Source organism: Cervus elaphus, chromosome 12 (genome assembly GCF_910594005.1).
Source record: "Cervus elaphus chromosome 12, mCerEla1.1, whole genome shotgun sequence".
Classification (NCBI taxonomy): domain Eukaryota; kingdom Metazoa; phylum Chordata; class Mammalia; order Artiodactyla; family Cervidae; genus Cervus; species Cervus elaphus.
The window spans coordinates 32795688-32808271 of record NC_057826.1 but is presented as its reverse complement, the minus strand read 5'-3'; the positions used below and the strand labels follow the sequence as shown (position 1 = coordinate 32808271).

At 39.0% G+C, this 12584-nt stretch overlaps 1 long non-coding RNA gene across 1 annotated transcript; it reads right to left on the bottom strand.

The window, feature by feature from the left end:
* Positions 1–8991: 8991 nt before the first annotated feature.
* On the bottom strand, positions 8992–12152 carry LOC122705111. Its single transcript, XR_006344038.1, has 3 exons — positions 12021–12152; positions 9707–9838; positions 8992–9144 (listed from the first exon to the last, which is right to left on the bottom strand). It is a non-coding gene; the product is annotated as an uncharacterized LOC122705111 (long non-coding RNA).
* Between the last annotated feature and the right edge of the window lie 432 nt (positions 12153–12584).

Below are 12584 nucleotides of genomic sequence, written 5' to 3'. Positions count from 1 at the left end.
GATAAGGATTGAAAGCCTCTAACCTCTCTCAAAAACTGTGATGAGAAATACTACTCCCACCGAAGTTGAGTCTCTTGATAACATTGCAGAATCTGAGAGGGGAGCTTGCATAAGACTGAGAAAGGAAATATATAGATTTGCCCCTTTGAGGAGTGAAATGCAAATCCTGAAATTCACAGTAGCTGATGTGGGTTCTGTAATCTAAAAGCATCTGCCTTTACAAACAGGAACTGTATATGTGACGTCTTTCCAAGTCAAAATCCATAGGTTCATCATCGTTCAAGATAATTCATGGACTGACATACATTTCTCAATGATGAATCATAAGATAAGCATCCTATTGATTCTGACAAAATTAGAACCAAGCCCTCCCTCCCCAAATGACTAACTGGTGACAATGTGTTAGGGAGGAAGAGACCAGTGAGCCTTGCTGAGAAATATTTCTCCTCTGACAGATAATATGGGTGGCCTTCGTCTGTGGCTTGAGCATAGAGAAAAGTGACTGCATTGCATCTGATAATTTAAGAAAACCAAAGGCAGAAAAATCAGGATGCTTAATGATTTTCCTATAACTTTCCCACAGTGCTACCCGAATGGGGGAGAGTAGTGTTTTTTAGTTACAGTGGCTTGACTCAACACTGGAGCATGGGGTGGGTCCTTCCACAAATGAGGCCCACCTCACACATTAACTAGCTCTGGGGGAACAGCATATTTTAATTGTTCCAAAATGTCATCCAAATCCAGGGACCTATGTAGGGAGAACTGTCACCTCTATGGTAGGAAAGGTGAATGGAAGACAATCCTAGCCCTCGATATTCCCACCACCTGTTTGGTACTTGGTATTCCTTTTACACTGGCTCATGCTTTTTGTTTCACAGTAGAGACCAGATTGTATTTGTGAGAGTAGTACTTGCCTCTGTAACAAGTAGGCACCAAATTTCTTACGTTTTCTAGAAACATGTGCTTCTGGGCATGTGTTTTCTGGGCATGTGCTAGGTCAGAGTTAGAACTAACTATTCTACATGGCCATTCAGGGATCCAGACTGACAGAGGTTCTTCCTTCTTCAACACCTGACTTCCAGAGTTAACTTGATCATTCTCCATCCCAGTCAGCCAGAATGGGATAGAATGGGAGAAGTGCTGAGGACCACGACATTTACATGATCTAGAACTCAGTCACATTGTCACACATAATTGCAAGGGAATCTGGGAAATGGAGACTAGCTGAAAGAAGAGGAGACAGATGTTTAGTGAACAGCTGGAAGTCTCTGCCCCCTGGCTTATAAGACAGAGATTCCTGGGAAAAATAAGCATTGGTTATTAATGTTAGTGACCAGCATCAGATTTTGTTAGGAAGGAAAGTACAAGGGAACCAGAAGAATGAGGAGAAACACGAAAGAACAAAACCCTGGATGATGGTGTGGGTGAGGAACAAGACTATCATCCATCATATTCTTAAAGATGATTTTCCAGCAGGATGAGTCACCCTGAGCCGTTCGTATGATCTGAAAGGTCCTGCTTGTGGCCAGAGGTATGATGGCTAGCAGGGGAAAGGCCAAAATCCAGAGCCAGGGAACTATGAGCCTGAGCCACAGTCATTTGAAAAAGATGGTCTGATGTAATGGAAAAAGCATGGAGTTTGGAGTCAGGCTGTTCTGTTTGCCCCTTGCCAGTTCTGTCAATTAGGGAAAATTATTTAACCTGAGTCTCAATTTTCCATTCTGGAAATGGTAAATATAATGCCTATTTTATGTATCGTTAGACAATAAAAACACATAACTGCTTATTGACTATCTACCATATGCTAGACACTTTATGTATCTTATTTAACACTGACAACTATTCCTCGAGTTGAACATTATTCCCACACCCTCTATTTTATAGTGAGGAAACTGAGATTTTAGGTGAACTGGCCAAGGACTCAGAACTAGAATTCTACCCAGAGGTAGAAATGTGATTTGAACCCAGAGCTTTCTCATCCAAAGTGCATAGTCTTAATTACTATGTTACCCTGTTAAGATAAAATGAGATAGTTTAGATAAATTTGAGTACTTGGCCTGCAGAAGACACTTAGAAAATGTTAGTTTCTTCTTTTTTTCGTCTGATTTGTTTTTAATGTCCTAAATTGCAGCTTTCCTTCCTGTGCTCAGATCATTCTTACTGTGCTTGTTGTTAGCTTACTTTCATTCACATTCACTCACTGGATAAATGTTTACTGAGCGTCTACTACATGTTGTACCCTATGGGTATTTAGTTGCAAATACAAAAGACAAGATCCTTTGTCCTCAATGCACTTGTAGCAATGCCAACTGCATCCTCCAGGAGTCTCTAAATGCAGAGACTGGGTCACATCTTTAAGATGGATTAATACCATAGCATTTGCAACTATAATATTATGTTACCTTGGACACCAGGCAATTAGCAAGTAATTAAATCTCCCTTGGTCTGAATACACCTGCAACCAAACTGTCTGCTAAAGTTCTGTTACACTCATTAATTAGCATGAGTTGAATGATAGGATAATCAGAAAGGAAATACTTCCTCTTGCAGACTAGGAGTAAATGATTAAAAAGTGAAATGTGCTTTTAACACTTTTTGCTTGGGTTTATATTAATGCAAAGTATATGGACAAGCCAGCCTACTGTTCATCAATATTAATGTCTCTGGTAATGAATGTCCTAAGAAGAACTTGCACTGGTATGTATCTCCATCCATTTGACGTCACAAAAACTTTGAAAATAACTCTTTCTTAGTCACTATCTGAATGCTTCCAGCAATAACAAGTAACCACCTCCCAGAGCTAATAGTGAAGGAATCAACATCTGATTAAGTATAGAAAGGAGTACTCATTCAAAAAGCCACAATTTTATTTTTATGGCCACCTACTACAAAGGTGCATAAAAGATAGAGAACCCTCATCCAGTTTCTCTCTTGTCCATTCTATTACCAGCTTCAATAGAGTCTGCTGATACATCAGGATAAATTTGCTTTTCAACTATAGAGTACTTTTCTTTTTTTTTTATAGAGTGCTTTTCTAATAATTAGAGAAAATATTCAATAGACCTTTAGAGATCATGTGTCCCCTTTTGAAATCCTTTGACTCTTGGATTAACAGATTGCTTTAAGAACTTTAGTGAGAAGTATCATATTATCCTTGTGTCATCCCCCACTAAGGAGCCTCTGAACGAAGTCTCTCAATCAGGGAAAAAAGTCACCGTCTGAGCTGCCTGGCTGGTTCATTGTACATGCGGTGCTGGACTTGCCACTGTCTCAACAGTGGCTCTCATCCCCCCACCCAGGGCCCGGGCAGGCTCCAGCCCTGCAGCCCTCAAGAAAGGCCATGAGTCAGGGCTGCTGCAGTAACAGCAAGTTGGAAACAGACTCCAGACAAAGTAAGACATCCCAGAGCCCATTCTGAGTTTTTAAATGTCTATTATTCGAGACATTTGCCGACCCTTAAACAAAGCTCAATGGACAAACTTCAGTGTTCCAAGCTCTAAAGGAATTTAGCTTAATGCTAACGCAGAAGAAATTCCCCAGCCACTCATGCAACTTTATTAGACAAAGTGGAGCATGCCTGCTCTTAAAGAGGAAGAAAAAAGACATTATTTCCTTCTTCAGAAATTGTGCTACTCTAGAAAGGGAATGCATTTGAAGTAGCAAACGTAGACCTTTCAGGCAAATGTGTACTTTGTCTTCAAATGAACAGCTTTCAAAATGATCTTGGTTAAGCTCCCTTTTATTTTTATCTTTTATTCCCCTACAATGCCAGCTGAGGTTACCCATCTCCCAACAGCTACCAAATGGACTAGTAATTGTAAGGCTCGGTGATTTAATTAGACTCATTCTAAACACTCACATTTTTATCAATTAGTTAATGGGCTAAAGAAGAGTCTCTTTGTTGGAGCCAGGTCATTTGGAAGCTAGAGGCTTCTTGAGGGCAAGAAGCTGAAGAACTGCAGCGTTAATATCTGTAATTAACCTCACGAGTCCTGGGTTGTTCAATTAGGAATGACCTCCCTTCCCTTCCATATGCCTTTCGTCAGATGGAGCTTGAATGTAAAATAATCACTGAAGAAAAATGAATCAAAAAAGAATGCTTCAAAAAAAAATTAGACCAGGATGAAAAAGTTTCCTGTCTTCAAGTGCTTCTCAGTATTCAGCAAAGGTTGTTAATTGATGGCTTCCCCTAAAAATAATGATTCTGAGTATTTCAGAATTCAGCCATGCTCCTGAAAACAGATATGGAGGAATCTTTCAAAATAAGGTTTTGTCTTATCATACAGGCCAGTTCTAAAACAGAAATGATGTTCTGTGCTTTTGAAACAGTTCAGTCATTGAGTACTCCCTGTAAATTATTGCCTTCAACTTTCTTGACTTGGAGGATTCCATTTACTGTTTCCGTAAAAGAAACCTTCCATCTATGCTCATAGTTTTAACAATAAAAAGATACAATATGCATTAAATCAAGGAGTATTTTTATTCTTAACAAGCTAGTCAACTACTGTTGTGAGAAGTCTATGAGAAATTCATAAACTGTACATACTTATTCCCACTTACTGATCACTGACAAAATGTAAGGTGGCCTTACACATAGAGACTAGCATGGGCAAAAAAAAAAAAAAATAATCTGTAAGAAAGGCATAAAGTGATTTACAAATTAAAATATACAAAAGGCCACACTAAATGATCTACTAGGAAAAATGGACACCCTCAAAGACCGTACACTTATTTTTTCATTTCTAACTAAATCTATAAATCACTATGGTTCAGCAAGGTCAGTATTTTGAATTTAAAGGAAAAAAATATATTCACTTTGAAACCAAACATATCCAAAAAAGTAGCAGTTACAAAGATAACTTCTTCATTTTCTGCCTGTTTAGAAACCATTCACAGACAAGCAAGTTAAGGACTGAATTTGGAAGAACCACGCAAAACAGAGAGGAAAGAACACTTGTTCTGAGGATTTTAACAAGAAAGGGGCATGGACTATCATTTGAGAAAATCTGATTCTATCAGGCATTCATCACAAGCTTTGAGTTCTATCTATTGCCCCTAGTCATCAAAATTAAAGACACCAAAACAGCTGATAAAAAGCAGTGATTCCCAGCTCCTACTGTAATTGCGTGCATCTACCAGCCGCTCTGACCAGTAGCAGTTTACGTTTATTGTTATGGTCAACAATTATATTGTGCATGCTCAGTAAATACTCTGCTCTGCTAAGCTTCATAAATGTGCCCTTTGTTTCCCTCATCATTAGGCAGACAGTTCATTCTGTACAATGTCCAACTTCTAGACAGGTGGAATAAGGAGGTGGCATCTGTCTAAATATTGAATGCCACGCTTCCCCCATCTGCTGTAATAACAGTGCCGGGGCTGCTTGGCTTCAGTTATCCCCTTCTGCATACAACCAGTCAGCCATATGCCCTATATAGTGCACGTGCCACCAGAGGGACAGGGCCTGTGTTGCAGCCTCTGAGCTGGTAACCAAACAAGCAAGGCAAAGAGGAGAGGTGGAGGTTGGAGGTCAGGCACGTGCAGGAATCAGCAGGTGATGGTCAATACGTCTCCTGCGAGCAGTTCCAAGAACCAATGGAAAAGGCCTTCCAAAGTCAATGGCCAGCATAGAGCACACTGCCAATCAAATTTTACAGGGCATACCTTCCAGGCTAGGCAAATAAGAAGATTTAGAGCACATGGCAGTTCATCGTTTATAATCCTGTCTTAGCCCAGCATGGCTTAGTGATAGTTCAGTGACAGATGATGAGCACATGACAGCTGCAGGATCTTATACGAACGCATACAGTAAAATTAAAATTAAATTAGTGACACACGTGTACACATTGGTTGTGCAACAGTTACACAATCTGTTCGAGACCCCTCACAGACTGCCACTGTGCCCTCGATTCAGGGTGCCCATAAGCACTTTCAAAAGGCACCCAGGAACTGGTCCTAGCCAGGAAGGGCCCTTCCCCTGGGCAAAGGTGTAATTCAAAAGGTGTCTAAGGCAAAAGAAGATGCTGAGGTTCCCACACACACAAATGGCAAAGCTTAATGATGTTTCCAACCGGCCTAATTAAAATTGACTGAGGGTTTTGAGTATTTCAAGGAGGGGGAAAAAGTCCAGCACAACAGAAGGAGGGACGTGTATTGGACCTGGAGTAAGTCATGAAACTGTCTATGCTCCTTCGATCCGTAATCAGCTGATTGTACTACTGACAAATGCTACATGTTTTGGCAAAAATGTGAAAGCCTGGACTTGAGAACACTAATATTATATAAAAATTTTATTAAAATGTGATAGCCTATACTTGAGTGTAACTTCTATTGTTTTCAATGTCTGTGTCCTCTGCCGTAAATTGCATATGTTCTTACTTTCCTTTGTTTGAATTTTTTTTTTCTAAATATTTATTTAGGTAACTTAGCCTGATAAAGGAGTTTCTCAAAATGTGTTTCTCCATGAAACCTTATAAAAGTGTTACATATTTTTGGAAATTTAAGTTTATGTTTAGAATTTGTTTTACCTAACTCACTTCAAAAGGATTTCTGGTGATTATGTTTCATATTTACATTTACTTCAGATAAAGACCAGTAGTTTGGCAGGAAAAAATGTTAGATTTAAAAAAAAAAAAAGGAAACAGTTTTGGCTCTTGAGATGTTTGTCACAACTCTGTATGATATCATTATCTTTTGAATATTTTGGTCCTACATTCACATCTTGCTAGATTTACAATTTCCAGTTGGGGAAAAAATTAGTACAGATAAAATTCATATTTACTGATTTTTGAATGTTTTATAGTAATCTAGAAAAAAGTTAACTTTCTTCTTGAGAAATCAACTTAAATATAATATAAATATTTCTTCCAAATGCACAGATCTATTTATACCTCATGAAACCAACCAAGAGTTACATCTCTATAGTTCTCAATGTTTATGATAATTTACTCTGTATACAATTACTTCAGAAATCATTCTGTTTTAACATATGAAGTAAGTCATGAAGTTTAAGTTAAAGAGGTTTTTAAAAAGACTATTTTAAATTATTAGAACCTTATACCAAAGTTAATTATTTATAAGTAATTATTGTTAATCCTCACAGCACCTCTCTGAACACAACTGACTAATACAACAAAGCACTAACAGTGACAGGCAATTTAATCAAAGTCATACGCAAAAATATCATTGGCAGAGTTAAGATTTAAAAAAGAACTTCTTACTTTGCCTTTTAGAATATTACTATCAAACCAAAACTTCCTTGCCTGATTTTAAATTCCTATCCCTCCTTTTGGGTCTGATCCTCTACTTTAAATCACCTGTGTCTCCCACATTGCTAAACATGAACGAAACCTCAGAATCAATGGAAATATGTTTGTGACTAAAGAAAAGACAGGAACATGTTTAAAGTTAGTACAGAAGCCTGACTTCTGGATGTTTTGGGATTATCTCTAACAACTTGAACTAATTGTATTTCGCTAAGAATGAAATCTTACCAATCAATGCTGATGGTGTTTTGGGTATAAGATTTATTGAAGAATTTAAAATTCTCCTGAGGTAATAATAAAATTACCTCCTGTTTCTAACTGAAGAATCTTTGAACATTTCCTCTTTGATTTCTGTATGACATGCAATTTCCCTTGAAGTTAGGTTCTACTGAGTATACACACAAATTATTATGTGTCTCAATTAAAGAGATTTCCTGGAGCCTTTCTTTAAAAAGCAACAACAAGCAAGCAAGCAAACAAAACCTCTCATAAGCAACTGTTTTATTGTTTTTATTGTTTAGTTGTTGAAAGTGGAAGTCACTCAGTCATGTCTGACTCTTTGCGACCCCATGGACTGTAAAGTCCTTGGAATTCTCCAGGCCAGAATACTGGAGTGGGTAGCCTTTCCCTTCTCCAGGGGATCTTCCCAACCCAGGGATCGAACCCAGGTCTTCCACATTGCAGGTGAATTCTTTACCAGCTGAGCCACAAGGGAAGCCTAAGAATACTGGAGTGGGTGACCTGTCCCTTCTCCAGTGGATCTTACTGACCCAGGAACCAAACAGAGTCTCCTGTATTGCAGGCAGATTCTTTACCAACTGAGCTATCAGAGAAGCCCATGAAGGAAATCTCAGAATTAGTGGAAATGTGTTTATGAATAAAGTAAAGGTCAAAACATGTTTAACGTTAGTATAGAAGCCTGACTTCTGGATGTCTTGGGATTATTATTGCTTAGTTGTTACTCCCATTTAACCAAAGTTTCTCCTGAAACTTTGTTCTCCAGTTCTCTGTCCCATTCCCAGAGAAGACATCAATCAAGTTTCTCTATTGGTCACACGTCCTATGTGGTGATATTGCACAAAAAAAATACAGAAAATACAAATCCTATGGCATTCTTACACATTACTTAATGTAAGGCAGTAGAGGCCCTTGTTCAAAAGAAAGTGAAAAGCAAAAAAGCAAATGACAACTTTTAATTTGTATCGCTAAGCCTTTACTTGGTATATCCAAACAACAGGCTGAAAGTCGGCCAGCTCCAGGACCAAGTGCTCAAATTAGATTCCTAGTTCATCCAAGTCACACATGTGGTCTGCATACGTGTGAGCACAAAAATCATACAAGACCTCAGTCCCACCTGTGTGGGTATTCGGACTCTCCAGACCGTCGGTGACAACAATGTGCACACAAAGAAAGAATGTTTTTCTTTCAAAGGCTGAAAGAAGTAGAAAATAAACACAGATAGAAACTAATATGTATGTCCTATTCTTTAAAAATACTCACGTATATTTTTGGTAAATAGGGTCAAAGAGAGAGCACTTAGATATCACTGGTAGTCAGATTGTGATAAAATTTGTCTAAGGGGATGAAATGCACTACTTAGAATGGTATACACTAATGGTCACTGCAGGTGGTTTCAAGTTTATTGAAAAATGACACAAATCATAAAAATACCAGAATAAAAAAAAACCATTAGGTTGATTATTGGGTTGATGTGGTCGCTGTGCCTGGCACAGCAGTGTCCTCTGAAGGAGGGTCTGTGTCTGAGTTCCTCTGCAGCCCACCCGTGAGGATGAAGCTTTGGTCTTTGCTGGGTGGGCAACCGTCGTGGGAGAAGGCAGGTTAGAGGGTGAGCTTCCTTAGCTTCCTAAGTCACTAAAGAAACCTTTAAAAAAAGAAAAAAACACCTTCTCATTAGGAATTATTATTTCCATCCCTTGTCTTCATTAGAAATAAAAGAGTTGTACTTAGGAACAAAATCTGAAATGATGAAAATCCTTCGAGGCAAAGAAGAAAGATTTAGCAGTTCACCCTTTTATTACTGCTATGATGACTCCTTATTACTTAGCACTTACATGGCACTTTATTCTTTCCAAGGGCTTTACAATCCTTAATTACTTAATCTTGAAATATATTTAGAAAGGCACTTGACTTTATTTGACACAGCTATTCGAAACCTGTTTTGCCCCATTTTCAGTCCCCATGTGTGGAGGTACAGTATCTTCCTGCTGGGAAGCAAGGTGCCAGAGGGTGGCTGAGAGAAAGGAACTCCTGAAGAAAAATGGAGGGGAGGAAGGAGAGGAGACACCAGCCTATGTTAAAATAACAATAATCAGCAATGACGACCACTCTCTCCTTCTCTTTGGCATTCTTTGCCAATCCAGCATCTTTCAAAATTTTTAATAATCAGTAGTTTATAAAATGCAATAAATATACATTATACATACCCTACACACAACAGATTTTTCTGGCTGAATTATGTTGCTTGTCATGCAAATAGGTAATCCTGAACCAATTAAAACACAAAAGCATGTTGTAGTAATGGAAGTTTCTGGATGTCAGCTCTTAGGCACTGGGTCCTTAAAGAGAGAAGAAAAAAGAAACACGAAGAACAATATCATCATTCTATCAGCAGTTAACTTGAGTCTACTTATGCATGATCAAAGACTACAAATATAGTTTAAACAGCATGAAATAATCGCTGGGTTTACAATATGAAACGATTTTTAAAAGCAAAACCGACAACAATCCTGGTGCCACTATGTTTGGCGACTCGAGACTAATTTTGTGATGCACAGCCAAGCTGAGGTGGTGGTAAGGAAATTAAGGTTAAGAGGCTAACCTCCCTCCGGGGTTCCCTTTGAAGATTTCTATATTCTGGGGGAGAGGGTAATGAAAATATTTTACCTCCCCTATTGCAATTAGGTCAGTGGGCCAAAGAAAAACGCTGCTCACACACACCAATGCAATTGCAACCCCAAAAGAGGCAAAAAGGATAGGATTCAGCAATATTCCCTGCATGAGAATGGCCAGCCAAATAGCAATGAATAGGTCTTCCTCTCCTAGATTTGGATTTTGAAGGAGAGAGAGACTAAGAGAAGCAAGTCCTCTTCCTGATTCTTAAGCTTCCTACACCTGACTAGTGTCCACATAAACAAGGAGCATGAAGAAACCACAGCAAACCATGCCCAAAGCTTGGAGATGAGGGTCTGTGTTCCTCAAGAGGAAAAGATGGCCCTTGCATCTAGATTGCCTGAGCGTCCTTAGTAAGAAAAGAAAGCCGTAACGGGAAAGATCCATTCATCTGGTTGCTTTGTGGTGATTGTGTTTTTATTTTCATTTCGGACACTGACGAGGCAAAGGAGTGGCATATAGAAATTTAGAGTCCAGAAACTTAATAAAATGGCTCTAAATATGACAGCATTATGAAAAAGATTAATTACTAGGAGTAAAGAGGCCCAATGCCAGGAATTTATAGGATTGATACAAATATAATGCCCTGCTGGGCTGCTAGGCCCATAAAATGCAAGCCTAATCTTCAGGCCTATTGTTGTTTTTGCAGAAACAATGGGCTTCAGCCATGACAACAAAAGAGTATATAATAGAATTTCAGTGGGGGGAAGAATCACTACAGCTGTGGAAAATAAACACCTTTAAAGAATCTGTTTGTGAACACCTAGCCCGGCTGTCCCTTCAAGTGCCAGTGTCTAGAGAGTGAAGGTAGCATTGTTGTGTTTATCTCAGAGACCAGCAGGAGGAAAGGAGAGGACCAGTTAGCAAGAGGAGATAGGACCACCAACTGCATTGCCTGTTGTTCCTATTGGCACTGGACAGTTTGTTCTTTAATTGGGAAATAATCCAGATGCCTTCTTAAATAAGAGAATTGCTCTTGCAAACACAAGAAGACCCTTGCCTACGATTATGACTTTAGTTCCTTGTAAACAGTTTTTAAGCTCCCCTCCCCTTTGAGGTTCACTGTATGCCTCTTGCCCATCTCTTATAATTGATGTGTCTGACATTCAGAAACACTTTGTGAAACCACAAATTAGTCATGGCAGGAACAAGAAAAGAAGCTCAACTCGGCAATTGGATTACACTAACCAATCGGACCAGTGTCTGCCTTTGTTTGTACTCGCCACATTGATGGTAAAGAGAAAGACAACTTTCATAACTCATAATTTGAGGTTTGAACTACATTCATGTCTAAAATCATACACATTTTCTGGGGACCAGCTGAAGGGAAAACACTGTGCTTTCCCGCATTTGTGTGTTCATAATATTTCTGAAAAGTGTGAAGGGGCAAGTGTAAAAATACCTACTCTAACAGCAACTTGTGTTTACATATAAATTATCTTGTCATTCTTATCATGCAAAGGATTCATTTATAACATATGGTGTCTGTTTCACACGCTAACAGTGGCTTTTTAATTTGAAGTCAGCCACAATCAGTGGTCCTAAATCCTCACTGTCTCTGGGATTAATTATGGGCACTAGACAGCAACAGAAATCCTCTCTTCCTGATAAGCTGCATGGAGAAGTTGGCAAGAGGAGAAAATAGGCCTTTCAAGGTTAGAGAGTAACCAGAGCTGACATACACTCGTCTTCTGTGACACCCATTTGAAATCATAATATTAATGTTAAAACAGCCTCCATTCTTAAGGGCTGTTTAGTAAAGCATCATACATAAATCACATTTAGAAATGTGATTTCTAAATGCTTTCTACTTCTTCCTCTAGCAGAATAATTGAAAGAGCCACATACCTCTGCCTCTGCAGTGCCTCAGCAGTTGTTAAACAAACATAACCATCCTAGGCAGACCTATGGACCAGGTTGAGCTGCGGTTCCATAAGTCAGCAGCTTCCCAGCTTCACAAAACAGAACTTTCAGGACACAGGCTACATGTATGCAGGACACTCTGCCTCACTGTGGATAAAAAAAATCACAGTTTCTGCCCACAGATAAACAGAGCAGCCAGAGTGAAACTTACCATGTACCCACCTGTGCTCCCTGCAATATGCAACCTAAAGTGGAGTTCCTGGTCACAATTGCACATGCAGACTTGCTTACATAAGATGCTGGAATGACTTCATTGTTTCAGCAACGTATTCTTCTACCTGTTTATCACCTGCTTCTAAAGACTGGAGAAAGGGTCAAATGATTTTTTGAGATCCTTTCCAGTTCTATTTTTCAAAATCTAATGATGTTTTATTGAACCAGGCTGATTGTATCTTGGGTATCTTGTGTGTGTAGTCACTTGAGAACTTCTGGGATATGCCTACGAGGCATTGGATATTGCACTGGGGCTGAGGGTATAGTGATGAAAAC